At 37.5% G+C, this 21,692-nt stretch overlaps 1 protein-coding gene and 1 non-coding gene across 3 annotated transcripts in view; one reads left to right on the top strand and one right to left on the bottom strand.

Annotated features, from left to right (window-relative positions):
* The window catches only part of MAMDC2 (MAM domain containing 2), a 176,160-nt gene that overhangs the window by 11,449 nt on the left and 143,019 nt on the right, over nucleotides 1-21,692 (bottom strand). The gene's annotated exons all lie outside the window — the stretch shown is intronic.
* LOC112440921 (U2 spliceosomal RNA) lies at nucleotides 19,014-19,204 on the top strand. The gene has a single exon (XR_003028909.2). It is a non-coding gene; the product is annotated as a U2 spliceosomal RNA (small nuclear RNA).

The following is a 21,692-nucleotide window of genomic DNA, read 5'->3' as shown; positions in this document are numbered from 1 at the left end:
CCATGATCTGCTCAAAAATAATAGCAAAAAAACCTGTCAGTGTTCTGCAGTGCTCACCAATGACATCCTCATTATGAACTCGAGTGGTCAGTTTTCAGTCTTTGTCATTTTTGTACCATCAGTAACATTGGACATAGTGGTTTACCACTTCAGAAAGTAGAATTACATTCTTACGTTGGCTTGCAAGACACTGTATTCTCCTGCTTTTTCTCCTTCCTCACTGGTGACTCCTTTGCTGGTCACTTTTTTCACAATTCCACTCTGTCTTTCCTGACCTTTTGACCCTGGAGTGCCCCAAGGTCCAGTTTTTACTTCGCTATTCTTACTTCCTTGATGATCTCATCTTGTTTCAGGGCTTTAAATACCAAATATGATATATCTCAAACTCAAATTTTCAACCTTTTTGCTGAAATCTAGACTTCTTCAAACTGTCTAATGGACATCTCCACTTACTGTCAGGTAGACATCTCACACTGAACATATTCAAAACTCAACTTCCTACCAGCCTGAAGTAGACTAAATATCCAGTCGTTGACACCCAAAACCTGTGAGTCGCACACCACTACTTTCTTTTTCTGATTCTCCACATCAAGGCTATCAGGAATTCCCACTGGCTCTACCTTTAAAATATATCCAGAATCCAGTCACTTCTCTTCTTACCGCCTCCACTGCTATCACCCTGTTCCAAGCTGCTATCATTTCTCGCTTGGATTAATGCAACAGCTTCCCAACTACTCTGTCTGCTTCTACTCTGGTCCCCTGCAATCTCATCTCAAAATTGTATTCATAGTGCTCCTTCTAAAGCAAAAGCAAAATCATACCACTCATTTAAAACCTTCCATTGGGTTAGCATTTCAGAGTGAAAGCTAAAGTCCTTACAATTGGCTTTAGAACCCCATACAGTCTCCCACCTATTCTCTTACCTGTCTCATTCCTACTGGCTTTCTCCTCACTTACTGTGTTGCTTGGCCACACTGGCCTTTGTATTATTCCTGGAATATGGCAGGTATGCTGCTGCCTGAAGGCCTTTGCATGTGCTAAGTCTGGCTCTTCCTCTAGATATTCTCAGGTCTCACTCTCTTACCTCCTTTAAGTCTTTGCTCAGATGTTACCTTTTCTATTAGACCTGTTCTGACTATACTATTCCAAATTGCAGTCCCTCTTCCCTGGCACTCCTCATTCCTTATACCCTAATTTATGTTTTCCATAGTTAATTGCCTCTTAACATACTGTATAATTTTCTTATTTTTATGTTTGCCTGTCTCTTTCCTTTAGAATTCACAAGGATAGAGATTTTTTTCTTGTTTAGTTCACTGCCACATTCCCAGGTCGTAGAACAGTGCTTGGAACATAGTAAATGCTCATTAATATCTGTTGAACGGATGAATGAATGCATTTTTTCCCACAGCTCTAAGCACAAACCAGTTTGACCATTTCTAGGGCACATGGCTCCACTGTAGTCACTCCAAATGTGTGAAGTTCTTGGCAGTGAGATATGCACTTGACTATGATGATCCAAGGCAAACTAGAGAAAATCCCAGTTTTGGTAAAATTAAAGTCTTATCAAAGCAAATCATCTCAGACAAGTTCTACACTATCTGAAGTATTTTTTAGATGAACACATAATTCTTTGAGTTCATTACCTTCATTCTTTCACTGGCAAGCAAATTGGTCCACAAGAAGCACAGGGGGTTTTGCACATTCAATGATGAAAGGAACCTTTTTCTTTTGTACATATTTTCTTTAACATTTTCTAACTTAGGTCAATGTAAACAATACAGATATACATAATCCTAACAGAAGGGTGTGTTTAATTCCATGGAAAGAGAGATCAAGGCATGAAAATGACCATAGTATATCACCTAACTATGTACAAAGGAATCCAATGCTATCCTACACATAAGTTAGTAACATGGTAGATGGAAACAATACCCTAATACATTTAACTTAAAAAAATTCATCCCAAAAGTAATTTTTAAGACAAGAAAAAAATTTTCACACCTGGCTTTGGAGCTCTGAAAAGGCCCACCTGAATCCAAAGTAAAAGACCTTAGCTATAGATGAAATTCTCAATGAGGGGAAAAAGCTCCACTGAAAGATGCTGTCACTGGGAAAGTGGAAAGTAGAGACTAAGGGCCCTGAAACATGAAGTATTTTCAAAATGGAGGGGAAGCAATGAATTCATCATGAGAGAGATGACCTAAGAATTGTCTTTTGTTTAGCGATGATGGCTATGCATTCCTACTGGTAACAGTACAAGTCTTGACCAGGATTATTCTGAGGTCCTGGAAGAGAGGAAACCTCTTAATTATCCCCAGGATCATTCGATTGACTTCTTTCTTTCATGGGCACAATGGACTAATTCATTTAGTTTGTGAGGGTGAAGCACTAGTCTGGTTGACCAGTTCTTCCCAACAGGTTTGGACTCTAACTAAATTAGGGATGGCCTGCACAGCCTCCTCTAACCATCTGTTCTTTGGACCACACACATCTCTACAGATGTGACTCCTGAAGTCTACTATGCTTTCAGTTTATGTGCCCCTGGGCCACAGGTATCAGGCTGAAACTATTCACTAAGGTTTCCAGTTCCAGAAACCTTTGTATTTAGTACCATAAAATAGGAGGAGGTTCCAAGATGGCCAAATAGGAACAGCTACAGTCTACAGCTCCCAGCATGAGTGACGCAGAAGACGGGTGATTTCTGCATTTCCAACTGAGGTACTGGGTTCATCTCACTGGGGCTTATTGGACAGTGGATGCAGCCCACGGAGTGTGAGCCGAAGCAGGGTGGGGCATCGCCTCACCCGGAAAGCGCAAGGGGTCGCAGAATTCCCTTTCCTAGCCAAGGGAAGCCGTGACAAGGGAAACCTGGAAAATCAGGACACTCCCACTCTAATACTGCACTTTTCCAACAGTCTTAGCAAATGGCACACCAGGAGATTATATCCCGTGCATGGCTCAGAGGGTCCCACACCCACAGAGCCTCGCTCACTGCTAACACGGCAGTCTGAAATTGAACTGCAAGGCAGCAGCGAGGCTGGGGAAGGGGCATCCGCCATTGCTGAGGCTTGAGTAGGTACACAAAGCAGCCAGGAAGGGCCAACTGGGTGGAGCCCACCACAGCTCAAGGAGGCCTGCCTGCCTCTGTAGACTCCACCTGTCGGGGCAGGGCATAGCCGAACAAAAGGCAGCAGAAACTTCTGCAGACTTAAACGTCCCTGTCTGACAGCTTTGAAGAGAGTAGTGGTTCTCCCAGCATGGAGTTTGAGATCTGAGAACAGACAGACTGCCTCCTCAAGTGGGTCCCTGACCCCCCAAGTAGCCTAACTGGGAGACACCTCCCAGTAGGGGCCAACTGACATTTAATACAGCTGGGTGCCCCTCTGAGACAAAGCTTCCAGAGGAATGATCAGGCAGCAACATCTGCCATTCTGCAATATTTGCTGTTCTGCAGCCTCCGCTGCTGATACCCAGGCAAACAGAGTCTGGAGTGGACCTCCAGCAAACTCCAACAGACCTGCAGTTGAGGGTCCTGACTGTTAGAAAGAAAACTAACGAACAGAAAGGACATCCACACCAAAACCCCATCTGTACGTTACCATCATCAAAGACCAAAGGTAGATAAAACCACAAAGATAGGGAGAAACCAGAGCAGAAAAGCTGAAAATTCTAAAAATCAGAGCACCTCTTCTATTCCAGAGGAACGTAGCTCCTCATCAGTAACGGAACAAAGCTGGATGGAGAATGACTTTGACGAGTTGAGAGAAGAAGGCTTCAGACGATCGGTAATAACTAATAGCTAAAGGTGGATGTTTGAACCCATTGCAAAGAAGCTAAAAACCTTGAAAAAAGATTAGATGAATGGCTAACTAGAATAAACAGTATAGAGAATACCTTAAATGACCTGATGGAGCTGAAAACCATGGCATGAGAACTATGTGATGCATGCACAAGCTTCAGTAGCTGATTCGATGAAATGGAAGAAAGGTAATCAGTGATTGAAGATCAAATTAATGAAGTGAGAAGAGACGTTTAGAGAAAAAAAGAGTGAAAAGAAATGAACAAAGCCTCCAAGAAATATGGGACTATGTCAAAAGACCAAATCTACATTTGATTGGTGTACCTGAAAGTGACGGGGAGGATGGAACCAAGTTGGAAAACAGTCTTCAGGATATTATCCAGGAGAACTTCCCCAACCTACCAAGGCAAGCCAACATAGAAATTCAGGAAATTCAGAGAACGCCACAAAGATACTCCTCGAGAAGAGCAATCCCAAGACACATAATTGTCAGATTCACCAAAGTGGAAATGGAGGAAAAATGTTAAGGGCAGCCAGAAAGGTCAGGTTACCCATAAAGGGAAGCCCATCAAACTAATAGCTGATCTCTCGGCAGAAACTCTACAAGCCAGAAGAGAGTGGGAGCCAATATTCAACATTCTTAAAGAAAAGAATTTTCAACCCAGAATTTCATATCCAGCCAAACTAAGCTTCATAAGTGAAGGAGAAATAAAATCCTTTATAGACAAACAAATGCTGAGAGGTTTTGTCACTACCAGGCCTGTCTTACAAGAGCTCCTGAAGGAAGCACTAAACATGAAAAGGAACAACCGGTACCAGCCACTGCAAAAACATGCCAAATTGTAAAGACCATCAAGGCTAGGAAGAAACTGCATCAACTAATGAACAAAATAACCAGCTAACATCATGACAGGATCAAATTCACACATAACGATATTAACCTTAAATGTAAATGGGCTAAATGCTCCAATTAAAAGACACAGACTGGCAACTTGGATAAAGAGTCAAGACCCATCAGTGTGCTGTATTCAGGAGACCCATCTCACATGCAAAGACACACATACGCTCAAAATAAAGGGATGGAGGAAGACCTACCAAGCAAATGGAAAACAAGAAAAAGGCAGGGGTTGCAATCCTAGTCTTCGATAAAACAGACTTTAAACCAACAAAGATCAAAAGAGACAAAGAAGGCCATTACATAATGGTAAAGGGATCAAGTCAACAAGAGCTAACTATCCTAAATATATATGCACCCAATACAGGAGCATCCAGATTCATAAAGCAAGTCCTTAGAGACCTACAAAGAGACTTAGACTCACATACAATAATGATGGGAGACTTTAACACCCCACTGTCAACATTAGACAGATCAACGAGACAGAAAGTTAACAAGGATATCCAGGAATTGAACTCATCTCTGCACCAAGCAGACCTAATAGATATCTGCAGAACTCTCCACCCCAAATTAACAGAATATACATTCTTCTCAGCACCACATTGCACTTATTTCAAAATTGACCACATAGTTGGAAGTAAACCATTCCTCAGCAAATGTAAAAGAACAGAAATTATAACAAACTGTCCCTCAGACCACAGTGTAGTCAAACTAGAACTCAGAATTTAAAAACTCACTCAAAACCGCTCAACTACATGGAAACTGAACAACCTGCTCCTGAATGACTATTGGGTACATAACGAAATGAAGGCAGAGATAAAGATGTTCTCTGCAACCAATGGGAACGAAGACACAATATACCAGAATCTCTGGCACACATTTAAAGCAGTGTGTAGAGGGAAATTTATAGCACTAAATGCCCACAAGAGAAAGCAGGAAAGATCTAAAATTGACACCCTAACATCACAATTAAAATAACTAGAGAAGCAAGAGCAAACACATTCAAAAGCTAGCAGAAGGCAAGAAATAACTAAGATCAGAGCAGAACTGAAAGAGATAGAGATACGAAAGACCCTTCAAAAAAATCAGTGAATCCAGGAGCTGGTTTTTTAAAAAGATCAATAAAATAGATAGACCGCTCAGACTAATAAAAAAGAACAGAGAAGAATCAAATAGATGCAATAAAAAATGATAAAGGGAATATCACAACTGATCCTACAGAAATACAAACTACCATCAGAGAATACTATAAACACCTCTATGAAAATAAACTAGAAAATCTAGAAGAAATGGATAAATTCCTCAACACATATGCCCTCCCAAGACTAAACCAGGAAGAAGTTGAATCCCTGAATAGAGGAATAACAGACTCTGAAATTGAGGCAATAATAAATAGCCTACCAACCAAAAAAAGTCCAGGACCAGACGGATTCACAGCCGAATTCTACCAGAGGTACAAAGAGGAGCTGGTACAATTCCTTCTGAAACTATTCGAATCAACAGAAAAAGAGGGAATCCTCCTTAATTCATTTTATGAGGCCAACATCATCCTGATACCAAAGCCTGGCAGAGACACAACAAAAAAGCGAATTTTAGACCAATATGCCTGATGAACATCGATGCAAAAATCCTCAATAAAATACTGGCAAACCGAATCCAGCAGCACATCAAAAAGCTTATCCACCATGAGCAAGTTGGCTTCATCCCTGGGATGCAAGGCTGGTTCAGCATACACAAATCAATAAACATAATCCATCATATAAACAGAACCAAAGACAAAAACCACATGATTATCTCAATAGACACAGAAAAGGCCTTTGACAAAATTCAGCAGCCCTTCATGCTAAAAATTCTTAATAAACTAGGTATTGATGGAACATATCTCAAAATAATAGCTATTTATGACAGACCCACAGCCAGTATACTCAATGGGCAAAACCTGGAAGCATTCCCTTTGAAAACTGGCACAAGACAGGGATGCCCTCTCTCACCACTCCTATTCAGCATAGTGTTGGAAGTTCTGGCCAGGGCAGTCAGGTAAGACAAAGAAATAAAGGGTATTAAGTTAGGAAAAGAGAAAGTCAAATTGTGCCTGTTTGCAGATGGCATGATTGTATATTTAGAAAACCCCATCATCTCAGCCCAAAATCTCCTTAAGCTGATAAGCAACTTCAGCAAAGTCTCAGGATACAAAATCAATGTGCAAAAATCACAAGCATTCCTATACACCAATACCAGACAAACAGAGAGCCAAATCATGAGTGAACTTCCCATTCACAATTGCTTCAAAGAGAATAAAATACCTAGGAATCCATCTTATAAGGGATGTGAAGGACCTCTTCAAGGAGAACTACAAACCACTGCTCAATGAAATAAAAGAGGACACAAACAAATGGAAGGACATTCCATGCTCATGGATAGGAAGAATCAATATCATGAAAATGGCCATACTGCCCAAGGTAATTTATAGATTCAATGCCATCCCCATCAAGCTACCAATGACTTTCTTCACAGAATTGGAAAAAACTACTTTAAAGTTCATGTGGAATCAAAAAAGAGCCCGCAGTGCCAACGCAATCCTAAGCCAAAAGAACAAAGCTGGAAGCATTACGCTACCAGACTGCAAACTATACTACAAGGCTACAGTAACCAAAACAGCATGGTACTGGTACCAAAACAGAGATATAGACCAATGGAACAGAACAGAGCCCTCAGAAATAATACCACACATCTACAACCATCTGATCTTTGACAAACCTGACAAAAACAAGAAATGGGGAAAGGTTTCCCTGTTTAATAAATAGTGCTGGGAAAACTGGCTAGCCATATGTGGAAAGCTGAAACTGGATCCCTTCCTTATACCTTATACAAAAATTAATTCAAGATGGATTAAAAACTTAAATGTTAGACCTAAAACCATAAAAACCCTAGAAGAAAACCTAGGCAATACCATTCAGGACATAGGCATGGGCAAGGACTTCATGTCCAAAACACCAAAAGCAATGGCAACAAAAGACAAAATTGACAAATGGGATCTAATTAAACTAAAGAGCTTCTGCACAGCAAAAGAAACTACCATCAGAGTGAACAGGCAACCTACAAAATGGGAGAAAATTTTCGCAACCTACTCATCTGACAAAGGGCTAATATCCAGAATCTACAATGAACTCAAACAAATGTACAAGAAAAAAACAAACAACCCCATCAAAAAGTGGGCGAAGGACATGAACAGACACTTCTCAAAAGAAGACATTTATGCAGCCAAAAAACACATGAAAAAATGCTCATCATCACTGGCCATCAGAGAAATGCAAATCAAAACCACTATGAGATACCATCTCACACCAGTTAGAATGGCAGTCATTAAAAAGTCAGGAAACAACAGGTGCTGGAGAGGATGTGGAGAAATAGGAACACTTTTACACTGTTGGTGGGACTGTAAACTAGTTCAACCATTGTGGAAGTCAGTGTGGTGATTCCTCAGGGATCTAGAACTAGAAATACCATTTGACCCAGCCATCCCATTACTGGGTATATACCCAAAGGACTATAAATCATGCTGCTATAAAGACACATGCACACGTATGTTTATTGCGGCATTATTCACAATAGCAAAGACTTGGAACCAACCCAAATGTCCATCAATGATAGACTGGATTAAGAAAATGTGGCACATATACACCATGGAATACTATGCAGCCATAAAAAATGATGAGTTCATGTCCTTTGTACGGACATGGATGAAATTGGAAATCATCATTCTCAGTAAACTATCGCAAGATCAAAAAACCAAACACCGCATATTCTCACTCATAGGTGGGAATTGAACAATGAGATCACATGGACACAGGAAGGGGAATATCACACTCTGGGGACTGTGGTGGGGTGGGGGGAGGGGGGAGGGATAGCATTGGGAGATATACCTAATGCTAGATGACGAGTTAGTGGGTGCAGCGCACCAGCATGGCACATGTATACATATGTAACTAACCTGCACAATGTGCACATGTACCCTAAAACTTAAAGTATAATAAAAAAAAACAAACAAAAAAATAAGCTATGGAAAGATTGAAGGATATAGGAGACTTTAATAATCTGGAGCTAATTCCTCAGATAGTTACAGACTCACTGGATAGCATTCCTACATGTCTGAATATCAACTATGAAAATTCTTAAAAGACAGGGACTTGAAATAAACTGGAACTAACAGAGTTGTGATATTCTTTTGTCTCATAGCAAACGTTTATAGATAAATTTCATTATTTAATATTTTATTGTTATTAATATTTCAATCACACAAGAAGTTCTTGTGTTCTTGGAAATGAAGAAGACTTCTACCTTTACTTATTAGCATATTGGAAGAGAAGTTATTTGCCCAAAATACGGAAGATTTATAGGAATATTTAACTGTACTACAAAAGAAAGTGCCGGTGTTTCTTTCTCTGGAAATTGTTAAATGTTGCAGGGTTGCTTTTCTGGAATAGTAGGATCAGGGAGAGAGAACTGAATGACTTTTAATCTATTCACTGGGGGAGTCAGTGGGAGAAAATAGTTGAAGACATTTTCTCACTAACCTGGATAGTTACTCTTGTCTTATATATTCTAGTATCATTTGGCTACAAAATCCCTGTAAACTCCAGGTCAACTAAAACTAATGTTTACAAGGAATTCTGACAGCATAGTATCATATAAATGTTAATAAAATTATAATGGCCAGTACCACCTTGGGAACTTTGTTAAGACTTGTATTATTGTCTCATAATACTGTAGTCTCAAGTTCCACAACCCCCACTGGATGCCTGAAATTGTGGATAGTACCAAACTATATATATATAGTTTGTATATGTCTCTTACTGTTCCTAACTTGTAAATTAAACTTTATTATATATTATATATTATGTGTGTGTGTATATATATATACACACACACATACACACTATGCTTTTTTCTATACTATGTACTTATAATAAAGTTTAATTTACAAGTTAGGAACAGTAAGAGATAAACAACAATAATAAAAAAAAAATTATAAAAATATATTGTAATAAGAGTTATGTACATGTGGTCTTTTCTCTCTCTCCAAATATCTTACTGTACTGTACTCACTATTCTTGTGCTGACGTGAGATAATAAAATGCATTCGTGATGAGATAAAGTGGGACGAATGACCCAGGCATTGTAAAGTAGCGTTAGGCTACTATTGACTTTCTAAGGATACATCAGAAGGAGCAGCATCTGATTTGGGTGATCCTGGATGAATGAGCTATGACGATGTGGATGGCTGGATGTCAGGAGAAGATGATGTCAGTGTTTGGGGATCCTCAATAGTTGAAGGTTTTTGTTTTGTTTTGTTTTGTTTTTGCCAAAAACTTTTGGAAGAGCATTGTAATAGAATGTTATTGTCTCTTTCTTTTTAACTCATTAAAGTGTTGCCAAAGATGTTGTAATCCTTTGATCATACCGGTGACTTTAATGCTGCGTTCCTTCCTAGGATCATATTCCATAATTTTGTCCTTTGATGTCTGTGCAATGTGAAACACTTTGGCAAATTTCAGTAATACCCACACAGCTGGTTTTGCTTCAGTTTCTTCATCTTTCTCTTCCTTTGTAGATAACATGTTCTTCCAATTCCTCATTTGGTAATACTTGAAAACCTTCAATATGTTCTTCCATTTCATCAAGTATGTTGGCAAATCCTCCACCAACTTATCTTGCCGTGTGAATGATTTTCCTAACTTCTTCATCAATCCCCAGAAAGCCTTTAAAATCATTCACAACTTTACTCCATAAGTTCTTCCAGCAGACATTTGCAGTTTCTGGTTTTAATTTGTCCATTGCAGCTTTGATGAATGTTATTGCATCTGTAATAGTGAATGATTTCCAGAACAGATTACATCCAGATTAGGGTCTACATCAATTGCTGATGAAATGTGATCAAATACAAGGCAGTGACAAACTCAGTGATGGTAAAAGGCTGAAGCAGTGAGGTTGTATTCAGAGGCAAAAACACAACCTGAACATTTTCATTTCATTTTTTATAGCAGACAGATTTAGAATGGCTAGGAGCATTGTCTCTTATTAACAGGACTTTAAATTCCAACTCTTTGTCTTCCAAGTAATTTTTTTTATTTCTGGGATAATACATTGGTGGAACCATTTCATAATCAAGATGACTGTCACCCATGCTTTCTGATTATGTTGCCAGAACATGGGCAGTTAATTTTTGTTTTTAAGAGTACTGGGTTCTTTGCTTTGTACACTATCCTGGCTTTATCATATGACCTGAAGCATTGCCACATGGTACCAGAGTTCATCTGTCGTTCCATGTTTTATGCCTTGGTGCCTTCTTTGCACTTTTATGAATGCAGGTTTTATCTTCTTCCAGAAGACTTGAAGATTTGCTTTAGATGGCATCCTTTCTAATTATTTCTTCAACTCTGCTGGAAAGGTAGCAGAACCTTCTTCATTAGCAGATGCAACCTCTTCAGTATTTTTTATGTTTGTCAGTCCAAACCTATTTTTGAATCTATGTAACCATCCCTTACTTGCAGTAAATGGCTTGGTGTCACTTGTTTCAGGGGATCCCTTGCTGAAGTCCTCATGTAGTCTCAATGCTTTCTGTTGCAACATTTTGTCATCAGTTGGAACATGTTTTCTTTTCATGTCTTCCACTCACAAATTTAATGCCTTTTTCATGTTCACTAAATACTTACCATGTACTGTGGCCATAACTTTTGCAGTTTGACGTGCAACAGCAAAACTAGCATAAATTTCTTTTTCCTTCTTCACAATGTCACAGATAGAAGGTGATATGGTGTGGCTGTGTCCCCACCCAAATCTCACCTTGAACTGTAATAATCCCCATGTGCCAAAGGTGGGGCCAAGTGGAGAGAATTGAATCATGAGATTGGTTCCCCCCATACTGTTATGGTGGTAGTGAATAAGTCTCATGAGATCTGCTCGTTTAATAAATGGGAGTTCCCATGCACAAGCTCTCTTGCCTTGCCGCCACATTAAGAAATCCTTTTGTACCTCCTTCATCTTCTGCCATTATTACGAGGCTTCCCCAGCCCTGTGGAACTGTGAGTCCATTAAACCTCCTTTCCTTTATAAATTATCCAGTCTCAAGTATGTCTTTATTAGCAGAGTGAGAACAGACTAATACAGAAGGTTGCATTGTTAATGTAGTCTTTAGCAAACTTAGCATACAATTGTTTTTTCTTTCCTTATCAAGTCGAGAACTTTCACCTTTTCACTTAAAGGAAGCACTTTATGGTTTCTCTTTGGCATATCTGAATTGCCAGAAACACTATGCTTGTGCTTTGGGCCACTAGGAAGTAAAATGAAGGTGACAAACACAAGCACTGTGGTACCAGAACATCTGATAATGGAGATGGCTATTAAGTGACTCATGGTCAGAGAGCATAGACAGCATGGATGATGCTAGTGAAATGGGTGATTCGCATGCTGGGTAGGATGGAGAAGGATGGGGCCGGACAGTGTGAGATTTCATAACACTACTCAGAACTGCACTCAATTTAAAATTTTTGAATTATTTATTTCTGGAATTTTCCATTTAATATTTTCAGACCACGGCTTTTTGCCCTTAGCAAGATCACAGATAAGAGGGGACTACTGTAAGTAGCATCTATGTCAGAAAACTTTCTGTTTCTGCCAGGATAGAGCTACTGAAGTAAATGGTGGCAGGAAATAGTTTGTCAAATCCTGCAGCATCCATCCCACTTTGATGCAAGTCACTATCCATCTGTTACACGTACCTTTATTATGTTATTAAATAGGAGCCAGGTGGTGCGGCTGGATTTGGTTGGTTGGTTTGCTTTTTGGTCTTTATTGTTGTTCTACTAGAATGACTTGTTCTACAAATGTTTCCCAAACTTTAGTCATACAAAAGTTTTTGTGATATTTTTTTGCCTGTCCATATTTGTACTATTATTCATTTAATGTTTTTCTTTAAATAGATTCCATTTTTAGTACATTTATTCAAATAGGAAACTTCATATTAGCCTGAAAATAGACAGCTAGCTGTAAACCTGTGAAATAATGGTTTTGATGTACTGGTTATATATTTTTCTTGTATGTGAATATTACTAACAAATTAGAAAAATACTCATGTACTTACCACTTGAATTACCTGGTGGTAAATGTAATGTAACCTGGGTAATACTGGCCTAAGGTTCCGACAGAATTTCTGGTTTCTACTAACTCATTTTACTTGTACTCATATGTAATAATTTTCTATTTTATAAAAGCACAAATGACAAAACAAGGAGTCCAAGAAAATACTCCAGAGATAAACATCAGAATTTGTAAAAGATTCACTAATTGTAAAAATAATAATAGCATTCAATTCAGTGGAGCTTACATATTATTCTTTTCACAAATACAATCTCAGTTAATCATCAGAGCCACACTATGAGATTAGCAGATGTGAGTCTGTTTATGCTACTATAGCAAAATAACTAAGATTAGATAATGTATAAAGAACAGAAATTTATTTCTTACAGTTTTGGAGGCTGGTAAGTCCAAGATCAAGGTGCCAACAAGTTTGCTTGTCTAACAAGGGCTGCATCTTCCAGAGGGGAGGAACGCTATGTCTTCACATGGTGGATGGCATAAAGGCAAGAGAGTCGAATGCTGCGTGAAACCTTTTTTACAAAGACCTCAATCCCATTCACAAGGGAGGAGCCCTCATTGCCTAATCATCACCTGTTAAGGGTCTTGTCTCTTAATTCTGTTACACTGGCCATTAAGTTTCAACACCTGAAATTTGGAGGAGACACATTCAAATCATAGCAGCAGGTCACTGATTGTTATCTTTATTTTACATATAAGGAAACTGAGGCTCCGCGAAGTCATGTAATTATTCCCCAGGTTATGCAGGCAGCAAATGGCAGAGGCAGCTCATTGTTTGGTCTTTCCATACCATGCTGTACTGTAGAATTTGGAAAGGTTTATTGCATCACCAGTTAGTAAGTCAGGAACTATAGCTCCCTTGGAATTGCTACATATAATGATGTATTGATTCTGATAGACACAAAATAAACTGACATATTTATAGTGTGACTTTTCTGAGCTTCTCTTTTTATTTAATGGATCCATATTGACTGACCAGCTAATGTAGCTGTCTGTAAAACAGCTTTGTAGGCCTCTCCCCTTTCTTTTTCCTCCCTGTATATGTTGTTTCAAGTATAGATGACAGGCTTTAAGAATGGGAAGTGAAAAGGCAGAATTCAATCTACAAATACAGGTATATCTTCAGAAAGTCCCAGAGTGCACCGCATTCATTCAAAAAGAATCTTGTTACCACCAATACCAAACAAATACCCTGTGGTCATCAAGGAGAAAAATACTGTGCTCCTAGCCAAGTCTTGGTGAGTTTATTACTTTACTAATGTATAGCATAGAAAGTTCAGCCATTTTGATATCCCAGTATTACTTTATTGCCTATATATGAAAAGGAGACACAGAAAAGGTTGTTAGGACTAAATGCAATAAATGAGCAAGACAGGCTATAGGAGGTCTCCTTTTCAAATGTAATATGATCATTGCTTAAATTGTACATCTAATTACAGGCAAGCTTCTTGTTGCTATCTCAGGATCCAAGCAGACAATAGTTAATACTCCCTCGAATGGGTTTTATTCAGTGTTTTAATATTTTAAATGCGTATGCTGCCTTAGCTGATCTAGAAGATCCGATCTACCTCCAGATCTATGAACTTGAGTCAATTAAAATTTTCTTGTTATTTTAGAATATATCCTCCATGGAAAAGAAATTTCAGTGACATCAGTGTAAGCAATACTACGTTTATAATATAGATTACTTTCCAAAAAACCTTTAGGTGATTATCAAAGTGGTTTCTCTGATAACTGAACAAAAAAGACAAGTAAATTACTTTATTCCTGTGATGGTTGACAGAGTCTTTGCTTGACTGAACTTCAGTCAGGCTCCTAAACCTTCTCCTAGGCCTATCTTTGTACTTACTTGTAAAATCCAGTGTTAGCAGGAACCCTAATAAGTTAGTTTAGCAAGAACCCCCCACCCTCAATATCTGATCACCCTCAATGTAAGGGTCCTCATCCTCCATCATCCTCCAGGTGGTGTCCAATCACCATGCCTGTCCTCAGCAAGAATCCTGTTAGGCTGGTTTAGCCAGAACCTCCCTCACCCTTGATGTTACTTGTTAGTCATTTTTCATTCACTGACCTTCAACCAACTATTTGACTATAAATTCCCACTTGCCTGCACTTTATTCAAAGTTGAGCCCAACCTCTCTTCCCTACTGCAAAATCCCGTTGCAGTGGTCCCTGTAACTATCGAAATGGTACTGAATCAAGCCTGCCTTACTGTGCTTTAACAAGTATCATTACATAATTTTTTCTTTAACATAGTTGGATGTCACCAATATTTATTACTCAAGATGAGGACTTATAAAGGGAAAGAAGTAGAAAATTCCATGGTCTCTTAGGCAGTTTAAAGCCAAAGGCAATATAAATATAAATTTTTATACTCTTCCCCTCCTACCCCTTGTCAAAGAGCAGCATACTGTGGAATAAGGTAATCTTAGATACAGCAAGGCCTTGGGCAGAACAGTCAGAACATATCAACAGAAGAATATGTTGTAAGAGGCCAGACACACAAATATATCATTCAGAGCACTATGACTGGTTGGCTTGCAGTGCAGAAGAAAGAGTATATTTTGAGTATAATAAGCATGTTCTTAAATAAATAATGCTGAAAAATAAAATACCAAAGACATCCCCTCTGTCTCTGTTAAGTAACTTGTAGCAGAGCTGTACTCTGCTGAGAAAAATTAGAAAAAAAGACAATTTTTTTTAAAGAAAACACCTGTTTTGAAGTTATCAGGGAGATTTCCAAACAGCAAGGACATGAGGGATCAAGATCTAAGAAAAAATGGAAGGTCAGTGAAATGAGCTTAGTATTCTTCAAGATGCTTTCCACCTTGGGGGACTTGCCTGTTCAGTTTAGATGCTATTCAGAGAACAGCTGCCAAGTGGCAGAGAAACCAACAGATCTCACTGGGTTGGGAAGGCAATAACCGAATTTCAGGGCTACCAAAGCAGACAAAACATTCAGGGACAAGTTTTCTGAGAAAAGGGAGGTACGAAAAAGTGATCCCATCACTTGGCAATCTTCTAAGGCATTTGTGAAATTCTTAAATTACGGAGAGTAAGAGGACAAGAAGCCAAATGTAAAACAAAGTGGGATTTTCAGCAATCTCATCAGCTGAAGAGGCAAAAATTGAAGTTTAGTACATACTAAGGAGGAGAGTCCCTAGTTAAATCCGAGATTATATTTTTGGAGGGTATATCCTAGGTTTAGGGCAGAAGCAGAAGTAGGCTAGCAAAACAGAACTACAACACTACCTCAAGTTAGCTTAGTTCTGATTGGACTGAGGTGACTTGCTCTATTCTAGTTGTCTACTGGAGAACAGGTTGAACTCTCTCTAGTGGGAAATACCATCACCCCAGGATTCTATAATTTTTCACTGACAAGTCCATTATTCAGTCAAATTCACCTGATATTATCAAGAAACAGGACCAGAGGGGATGGGGGTGGGGGTAACAGATGACAGAAACAGAACCACAAGTGGCCCACATATGGAGTTATCACACAAGTACTGTAAATAATTATGATTAATAATTCAATAATATGAGCATTTAATTATATGTTTAAGAAAATAGATAAAACAATTACACCAACAAACTCAAATCTGTTCAAAAGCAAAAAAATCGGGGAGGAATATGGAATCTTTGAAATGGTGGAGTAAGGACTTCTGAAAATCTTCTCCATAAAAGCAATGAGAACACTTGCAAAAAAACTGTCACAATAAACTTTTTCAGAATTCTGGGAATTAATCAAAGGCTTTTCACAATCCAAGAGTGCTTTTCCCAAGCACTCTTTGCTTGACTGAACTTCAGTCAGGCTCCTAAACCTGACTAAACCTCCTAAAAATGACTGAACTTTGCTAAGAACAGTGACCTTTTTTCTTGCCCTAATTCCATCTCCATCTCTTATACTCTACAAAAGATGTGAAAGCCAAGAGCTTTATAACTATCTGTTTTAAAAAGCAGTAGCTTAGCAGCCACTGGAAGATACAGAACAGATTTGGAGCCCCCTAAAAGCCCCATCTCTAGAGAACCGGCATTATTTAACCTGTTTAGCACCTTCTGAAAAGCTTCATTCTCAGGGCTTGCCTTTATTTAACCTGATTGAAGTAAATCTTATTCTATATGAACAACTGTATCCACATGGCATTTATCAAAAACAATCAGTTAATTGTTTAATTGTTTAACATTGCAGCTGCCTGAGGTGGCATTGACAGTTGAAGCTAACAAAAGGCTGACCAAAAATAAAAGAAAAAAATTGGGGAATGAGATATCTGTAGGGAGCTTTACAAAGCTCTAACATATTTCTGGAAATCTGAAAGGCCATGTAAATATAAAGAGCTGTACACATCCCCAGAAAAAAAAAAACTGAGAAACTCCTAATCTATCACCTCTGGCTGACCTTTAGGCTCTTCATGAGCAAGAAATGGAGGCTAAGGCAAAGTTGTAAACTTCCCGCTAGAGCACTGAAGACATGACCCAACACAAACACAGAACCTGCTGTGTTCTGGGGGATCTATTGGTTTAAGGCATTTAAGGAAAATCTCAGTTCAATAATTAGTTGACTGTTAAGCTAACAGAGCAGAGCCATACACAACAAAGAATATAGACTACAGAATTAGTCTAGGAAAGTCACTAAGCAAACATACAGCAACAATGACAACAAAAACAAAAACAACAAACAGCAATAACAAAAAAACTATGGGGAGAAGAAGAATCTGTAAAACTGTATTATTCAAAATGTCCAGTTTTCAGCAAAAATTATGAGACACACAAAGAAATAGGAAACTATTGCCCATACACAGGATAAAAAGCAGTCAATAGAAGTTATCCCTGAGGAAGTCAAGACATTGGACTTACCATACAAAGACTTTAAGTCAACTATTACAAATATGTTTAAAGAATTAATGAAAGCCATTTCTAAATAAAGTATGAGAATGATGACTCAATGCATAGAGAGTATCATTAATAATACTACAAATTATAAGTAAGAACCATGTACGAATTACAGATTTGAAAAGTATAATGAAATAAAATATTCATGAGAGGGCCCAGCAGCAGATTAGAACTAGCAGAAGAAAGAATCACTAAACTTGAAGGCAGGTCAATGAGATTATCCAATCTGAAGAACATAAAGAAAAAAAAGATAAAAGAAAAAATGAACAGAGACTCAGAGACCCGTGAGACACACCATCAAGTGTACCAACATATGCATAGTGGAAGTCCCAAAAGGAAGAGAGAGAGAAAGGGGAAGAAAGAACATTTGAAAAATTAATAGCCAAAACCTTTTCAAACCTGATTTTTAAAAATATAAGTCTATACATTCAAGAAAGTCAAAGAACTTCCACTAGGAAAATTCAAGGAGTCACTACTAGAAAAATTACATTTAACTGTTACAAGCCAAAGACAATGAGCAAATCTTTTTAATTAATAAAATTTTTTCTTTGCTAATCAGCTGACTTCAGGGTGAGAATCTTGAAAGCAAGAGAAAAGTGACTCATTATATACAAGAGAACCTCAATAAGATTAACAGCTAACTCCTCATCAGAAACTGTAAAGGCCAGAAGATAGTGAGATGACATATATAAAAGTGTTGAAAGAAAACTAAGAATTCTATATGCAGGAAATCTACCCTTCAAAAACAAAAGGGAACTGATGACACTCTCAAATAAATAAAACTAAATTCATCACTAGCTACTAAAGGAAGTCCTTCAGGCTAAAAGCAAAGTGTACTAGATAGTAACTCAAACTTGTATGAAGAAATAAAAAGTACCAATAAAGATAACTGTGTAGGTAAATATAAAGAACAGAAGAAGTATATTTTTATTTCTCTTATCTTCTGATTTAAAAGACAACCAACTGCATAAAGCAATAATTATAAAACTGTGTCAATGGGCTTATAACACAAAAAGGTGCCATATTCATGATAGAATAATGGAAGGAAGAAATGAAGCATAGTTTTTGTATGCTATGAAATTAAGTTAATATGAACTAGATTATCTTAAGTCAAGTTATTAATCGAGGGCCGGGAGTGGTGGCTCATGCCTGAATCCCAGCACTTTGGGAGGCCGAGGTGAGAGGATGGCTTGAGCCCAGGAGTTTGAGACTAGCCTGGACAGCATGTGAGACCCCACTTCTTTCTAAAAAAAAAAAAAAAAATCAATTGTTTTGATCGCCTCTCAGTGTTTTGGCTAAGATCAAGTGTAGTATCTGTTCTTATAAGTTTAATATCTGATATGTCCTCTATCTGAGGATACTATATTAAATGGGTTTTTGGAGCAGGGAGATGGGATAGGAGCTTACTCTGTCCACTCCAGGCATCGACCTGGTATTGCAGTACCTCCAGGAATGGTGTACCCTCTTTGGGGAATAATAACATTTTTTAAAATTACTTGTAAAAATATTTTTTAAAGATGTTAATTGAAATCCCTAGGGCAACCACTAAGAAAATAACTTAGAAATATATAGTAAAATAAAACAAGAATTAAAATGGTATATTAGAAAATATCTATTTAACATGAAAAACAGTAATAGAATAAAGGAACAAAAAGAAGATGTAATACATACAGAAAACAAATGCCAAAATGCAAACATAAATTCTACCTTATTAATAATTATGTTAATTGTAAATTGTAATTGTTAACACTCTGATCAAATGGTAGAGACTGGTACAATGAATTGAAAAAATGATCCAACTATATGTTGTCTCCAAGAGACACACTTTAGATTCAAATATACAAATAAGTTGAAACTGAAAGATTGGAAAATGATATACCATTCATGCAGTTCCCAAAAAAGAACTGGAGTGGCTACAATAATATCAGACAAAATAGACATGAGATGCCACCTCCCACTTGGGACGACTATAATAAAAAAGAGAAAGTGAGAAATGTTGACAAGGATATGGAGAAACTGAAACCCTAATACACTGCTAGTGGGAATGTAAAATGGTACAGCCACTTTGAAGAAGTCTGGCAATTATTAAATAGTTAAGTATAGAGTTACCATACTATCCAACAGTTCCACTCCCTGGTTTATACCTTGAAGAAAATGAAAACATATGTCCACAGAAAAACTTGTTCACAAATAAAATAGCATCATTATTATAATAGCCAAAAAATGAAAGCAATCCAAATGTTCATCAATTGATAAATTTATAAACCTTGAAAACCTTGTCTTAGTGAAAGAAGCCAGATACAGAAGACCACATATTGTATGATCTGATTTGTATGAAAGGTCTAGATGGGCAAATCTATATAGACAGAAAGTAGATTAGTAGTTTTCTGGGGGTGGGGTAAAGAGGGAAGAGATAGGGAAAGGGAATGGGAGTGACTACTAATGGGTATGGAGTTTCTTTTGAGGTGATAAAAAATGTTCTAGAATTAGATAGTGGTAAGCATTACACAGCTTCATGAGTATATTTAAAACCAATGAATTATATACTTTAAAAAATGAATTATTTGGAATGTAAATTCCATCTCAAAACTATTTAAAAATGAACAAATGGAAATTCTAGAATTGAAAAATAGAATTACAGAAATTAAAAATCAGTTAGTGGGTTTAATAACATACTGAACATCACTAAGATTCAAAAAAAATTTTTTTAATTGGCCAATAGAAAATACCCAAACTAAAGAACTGAGAACAAAAAGAAAGAAAATATTTGTAAGAGAGCATGAAGGATATATAATACATAGTAAGAACTTTTAATGTACATATAATTGGAGTCTCAGAAAGATAGGAGAGACGGTTAGGCAGGGGCAATATTTGACAAGATAAAGATCAAGAAATTTTGAAAACTAGTGAAAGATCTCAGCTCAAAGATTAAAGAAATTTAATGAAACCCAAGCAGAATAACTACAAAGAAGACTACACACATGCATGTTGATATAGTTTGGATATTTGTCCTCTGAAATCTCATGTTGAAATGTGATCCCCAATGTTGGAGATGTGACCTAGTGGGAGATGTTTGGGTCATGGGAGTGGATCCCTCATGAATGGCTTGGTGCCATCCCCTTCATGATTAGTGAGTTTTTGCTCTATTAGTTCACGTAAGAACTGGTTGTTTAAAGAGCCTAGCACCTCCTCCCTGCCTCCCTCTTGCTCTGTCTCACCATGTTGACATGCCTGCTCTGCGTTTGCCTTCCGCTACAAGTAAAATCTTCCTGAGACTTCACCAGAAGCTGAGCTCATGTTGGTGCTATGCTGTTAGAGACTGCAGAACCATGAGCCAAATAAAACACTTTTCTTTATAAATTCTCATCTCAGATATTCCTTTATAACAATGCAAAGTGGACAAATACATATCATACTAAAATGCTGAAAATCAAACATGAGGAGAAAATATTAAATGCACCCAGAGGAAAATAGTACTTTCAAAAAAACAAAAACAAAAACAAAAAACAATTTTAGGACTGACATCTGACTTCTCAATAGATATGATGGAAGCCAGAATTCAGTTGAATTACATCTTTAAATAAATGGCTGTTAAGGAAATAATTGTTCACTTAGAATTCTATTCCCAGAAAAACTATCCTTCAAATGTAAAGGAAAATGACATTCCCAGACAAACAAAAACTGAAAGAAATCAGCAGCAGACATGCACCAAAAATAAAATGAAACAAAACAAAAATAAAAAGCTAGATACAGAAGAAAATTATTCTAGCAAAAGAAAAACACTTCCCGCAAAAGAAAATAATTCAAGAGATAAACATGGAAATGTAGAAAGGAATGAAGATGAATGGGGAAATATGTGAATAAATATAGAATACTTTTTAGGATTTAAAAAATATATAAATATAAAGCAAATACTAGGCTAGTTATGAAAATAATACAACTATCGTAATGTTA

This window comes from Pan paniscus, chromosome 11 (genome assembly GCF_029289425.2).
Source record: "Pan paniscus chromosome 11, NHGRI_mPanPan1-v2.0_pri, whole genome shotgun sequence".
NCBI classification, from domain to species: Eukaryota; Metazoa; Chordata; class Mammalia; order Primates; family Hominidae; genus Pan; species Pan paniscus.
The sequence above is the reverse complement of the archived record's forward strand: the minus strand, read 5'-3'. Positions and strand labels throughout refer to the sequence as shown.